Source organism: Schistocerca serialis, unplaced genomic scaffold (assembly GCF_023864345.2).
Source record: "Schistocerca serialis cubense isolate TAMUIC-IGC-003099 unplaced genomic scaffold, iqSchSeri2.2 HiC_scaffold_305, whole genome shotgun sequence".
Lineage (NCBI taxonomy): Eukaryota > Metazoa > Arthropoda > Insecta > Orthoptera > Acrididae > Schistocerca > Schistocerca serialis.
In genome coordinates, this window is record NW_026047873.1 from 25,001 (window position 1) to 30,000 (window position 5,000).

At 50.4% G+C, this 5,000-nt stretch overlaps 1 non-coding gene across 1 annotated transcript in view; it reads right to left on the reverse strand.

Moving 5' to 3' along the window:
* LOC126444869 (small subunit ribosomal RNA) overlaps positions 1 to 964 on the reverse strand; it is a 1,909-nt gene extending 945 nt beyond the window's left edge. Inside the window, exon 1 of the ribosomal RNA XR_007582803.1 lies at positions 1 to 964. This exon is cut by the window's left edge and continues 945 nt beyond it. This is a non-coding gene — a ribosomal RNA (small subunit ribosomal RNA).
* Between the last annotated feature and the right edge of the window lie 4,036 nt (positions 965 to 5,000).

Below are 5,000 nucleotides of genomic sequence, written 5' to 3' on the forward strand. Positions count from 1 at the left end.
CTATTAATCATTACCTCGGGTTCCGAAAACCAACAAAATAGAACCGAGGTCCTATTCCATTATTCCATGCACACAGTATTCAGGCGGGCTTGCCTGCTTTAAGCACTCTAATTTGTTCAAAGTAAACGTGCCGGCCCACCGAGACACTCAATAAAGAGCACCCTGGTAGGATTTCAACGGGGTCCGCCTCGGGACGCACGAGCACGCACGAGGCGGTCGCACGCCTTCGGCTCGCCCCACCGGCAGGACGTCCCACGATACATGCCAGTTAAACACCGACGGGCGGTGAACCAACAGCGTGGGACACAAATCCAACTACGAGCTTTTTAACCGCAACAACTTTAATATACGCTATTGGAGCTGGAATTACCGCGGCTGCTGGCACCAGACTTGCCCTCCAATAGATACTCGTTAAAGGATTTAAAGTGTACTCATTCCGATTACGGGGCCTCGGATGAGTCCCGTATCGTTATTTTTCGTCACTACCTCCCCGTGCCGGGAGTGGGTAATTTGCGCGCCTGCTGCCTTCCTTGGATGTGGTAGCCGTTTCTCAGGCTCCCTCTCCGGAATCGAACCCTGATTCCCCGTTACCCGTTACAACCATGGTAGGCGCAGAACCTACCATCGACAGTTGATAAGGCAGACATTTGAAAGATGCGTCGCCGGTACGAGGACCGTGCGATCAGCCCAAAGTTATTCAGAGTCACCAAGGCAAACGGACCGGACGAGCCGACCGATTGGTTTTGATCTAATAAAAGCGTCCCTTCCATCTCTGGTCGGGACTCTGTTTGCATGTATTAGCTCTAGAATTACCACAGTTATCCAAGTAACGTGGGTACGATCTAAGGAACCATAACTGATTTAATGAGCCATTCGCGGTTTCACCTTAATGCGGCTTGTACTGAGACATGCATGGCTTAATCTTTGAGACAAGCATATGACTACTGGCAGGATCAACCAGGGAGCTGCGTCAACTAGAGCTGAGCAGCCGGCCGCCCGGGAGTGTGTCCCGGGGGCCCGCGCGAACACGCAAGCGTCCGCTCAATTATTCTGCAAACAGGAGGAGGCTGAGCTCCCCTGCACAACACACCTCGAAACCCTCTCAGGTCCCGGCGGCGCGCAGCGCCGTCCTAAGTACTTGGTCGGGTTCGAGAGAGGCGCAATCGCCCGGAGTTAGGCGAGTAGACGCTTTAGGTGCGACCACCCGTGCTCCCAACTGAGCTTGCCGCTGCCGACAGAGGCCCGGGAGCGTGCTGTCGTGGCATTGCCGGCGGGAGACAACACGCGCCACCTACGGTGACCGGCAGCTCCAACGCCAGCGCCACAGAAGGACAAAAGCCCCACTTGGGTGCCGAAGCGAACTCTCCCAGCACAGCGCACGCGCCAACACGTCCGCACAGCTGCGATACAAACCACCTGCGAGAACCGCTGGGGCGACCGAGCAGCAGACGGCGTCGCGGCGCCGAGCGCCGGGCGGCGGCGCATCCTCAGCGCACACAGTCCTCAATCGGACCAGCACACTGCAGATGGCCACCGCGCTTCGCACCGGGCCCGCGAGGACCTACTTTGGCCGCAAGGCGCCGCGAGCAGGGGGCGCCGGCGCGCAGCTGCGCCGCCTGCCGCGTCCGTCGGCCGGCGCGCCTGCCACTGGCCGCCCCCACCAGCCGGCTGTAGCGCGTGCGCCCACGCACCGCGCTGCCAGCACGCCGGGCGGCCCCCCCTCACCGGCCGGGGACGGTCCCACCCAGCCACCGCCGCGTATCGCCTCACACCCAGATCCCCTTTCGCGTTCGTGGGCATGGTGGGTCCCCTTTCACGTTCGTGGGCATGGTGGGTATCCCTGAAACAACCGGTTAATAGCTCGACCGATCGTCGCCAACACTGATTCACCTCTAGCGAGAACAACCGCACCACAACGGGTTACCTGTTGTTCATTTGCGTAACGTCACCAGCAAACGTAGACGTCCATCGCCATTTGCAACGAGTATTGCATGCCTGTGTCAGGTGTCACAACACACTACGTCTGCCCACATAGACGCAACAACATGTGCACGCCTCGAGAACACGTGGAAGGTAGCCCCCGTACGTATGCGGTGTCCATTGCGCGAACGACTGTCAGCCGGCCTCTGCAGGATGTCGCAGATGTGGAACGCGGTGCAACATGCTATCACGGTGTGTGAGAAGAGACGACTACGTCCGAATACACGCTCCACTACATCAACAGACTGCTCATGCTGATCGCCATCCAGGGCGTCCGTTCCTCCCACACGTCTGAATGGCGTACCACACTGCAATCCAGCTCTTATAGGGAGACGACACGTAGCTGCGTGCACAATATTTGGACTGTATGGTCTGCCGTTGCTAGGCGCAGTCGTCGTACGGTCACACATGTGCCACGATGTATCATTCAGTACATACGGACCAATGTGCAGTACAGTTTGTGGGTTTTGCGTACATCGGCGGACAGGTGACAGGCCGTACCACAACGTAGGCTGAGTACGTCGGCATGCGAAGGGCATTGAACATGCAAACTTCTCAACGACCAGCTTGCGAAGGCAGGGGGGAAGGGGGGGGGGCATGTACGTCCTGCTGCTATCCACATTACAGTGTATAGCAGGAGCATGTGGAAAGTCAGCAACACCTGCAAGGTGTTTAACATGACGCGATACACAGGGGACCGGGCAGTGCGAATAGCGAACTATATTGCGAGGGTTGCGGTTAGGCAACACTACACTAATTTAACGAGTTGCATAACAATTACAGAGCAGGTTCAGCGACAACGTGCGTCAGGTTAAGGCGCAATATAGGTTAGGTTGAGGCACAATATAGGTTAGGTTAAGGCACAACATGGGTTACGTTAAGGCACAAATTGGGTTACGTTAAGGCACAACATGGGTTACGTTAAGGCACAACATGGGTTACGTTAAGGCACAAATTAGGTTACGTTAAGGCACAAATTAGGTTACGTTAAGGCACAAATTAGGTTACGTTAAGGCACAAATTAGGTTACGTTAAGGCACAAATTAGGTTACGTTAAGGCACAAATTAGGTTACGTTAAGGCACAAATTAGGTTACGTTAAGGCACAAATTAGGTTACGTTAAGGCACAAATTAGGTTACGTTAAGGCACAAATTAGGTTACGTTAAGGCACAAATTAGGTTACGTTAAGGCACAAATTAGGTTACGTTAAGGCACAAATTAGGTTACGTTAAGGCACAAATTAGGTTACGTTAAGGCACAAATTAGGTTACGTTAAGGCACAAATTAGGTTACGTTAAGGCACAAATTAGGTTACGTTAAGGCACAAATTAGGTTACGTTAAGGCACAAATTAGGTTACGTTAAGGCACAAATTAGGTTACGTTAAGGCACAAATTAGGTTACGTTAAGGCACAAATTAGGTTACGTTAAGGCACAAATTAGGTTACGTTAAGGCACAAATTAGGTTACGTTAAGGCACAAATTAGGTTACGTTAAGGCACAAATTAGGTTACGTTAAGGTACAATATGGGTTAGGTTAAGGTACAATATGGGTTAGGTTAAGGTACAATATGGGTTAGGTTAAGGTACAATATGGGTTAGGTTAAGGTACAATATGGGTTAGGTTAAGGCACAACGTAGGTTAGGTTAAGGCACAACATAGGTTAGGTTAAGGCACAACATAGGTTAGGTTAAGGCACAACATAGGTTAGGTTAAGGCACAACATAGGTTAGGTTAAGGCACAACATAGGTTAGGTTAAGGCACAACATAGGTTAGGTTAAGGCACAACATAGGTTAGGTTAAGGCACAACATAGGTTAGGTTAAGGCACAACATAGGTTAGGTTAAGGCACAACATAGGTTAGGTTAAGGCACAACGTAGGTTAGGTTAAGGCACAACGTAGGTTAGGTTAAGGCACAACGTAGGTTAGGTTAAGGCACAACGTAGGTTAGGTTAAGGCACAACGTAGGTTAGGTTAAGGCACAACGTAGGTTAGGTTAAGGCACAACGTAGGTTAGGTTAAGGCACAACGTAGGTTAGGTTAAGGCACAACGTAGGTTAGGTTAAGGCACAACGTAGGTTAGGTTAAGGCACAACGTAGGTTAGGTTAAGGCACAACGTAGGTTAGGTTAAGGCACAACGTAGGTTAGGTTAAGGCACAACGTAGGTTAGGTTAAGGCACAACGTAGGTTAGGTTAAGGCACAACGTAGGTTAGGTTAAGGCACAACGTAGGTTAGGTTAAGGCACAACGTAGGTTAGGTTAAGGCACAACGTAGGTTAGGTTAAGGCACAACGTAGGTTAGGTTAAGGCACAACGTAGGTTAGGTTAAGGCACAACGTAGGTTAGGTTAAGGCACAACATAGGTTAGGTTAAGGCACAACATAGGTTAGGTTAAGGCACAACATAGGTTAGGTTAAGGCACAACATAGGTTAGGTTAAGGCACAACATAGGTTAGGTTAAGGCACAACATAGGTTAGGTTAAGGCACAACATAGGTTAGGTTAAGGCACAACATAGGTTAGGTTAAGGCACAACATAGGTTAGGTTAAGGCACAACATAGGTTAGGTTAAGGCACAACATAGGTTAGGTTAAGGCACAACATAGGTTAGGTTAAGGCACAACATAGGTTAGGTTAAGGCACAACATAGGTTAGGTTAAGGCACAACATAGGTTAGGTTAAGGCACAACGTAGGTTAGGTTAAGGCACAACGTAGGTTAGGTTAAGGCACAACGTAGGTTAGGTTAAGGCACAACGTAGGTTAGGTTAAGGCACAACGTAGGTTAGGTTAAGGCACAACGTAGGTTAGGTTAAGGTACAACGTAGGTTAGGTTAAGGTACAACGTAGGTTAGGTTAAGGTACAACGTAGGTTAGGTTAAGGTACAACGTAGGTTAGGTTAAGGTACAACGTAGGTTAGGTTAAGGTACAACGTAGGTTAGGTTAAGGTACAACGTAGGTTAGGTTAAGGTACAACGTAGGTTAGGTGAAGGCGCAATGTAGGTTAGGTTAAGGTAC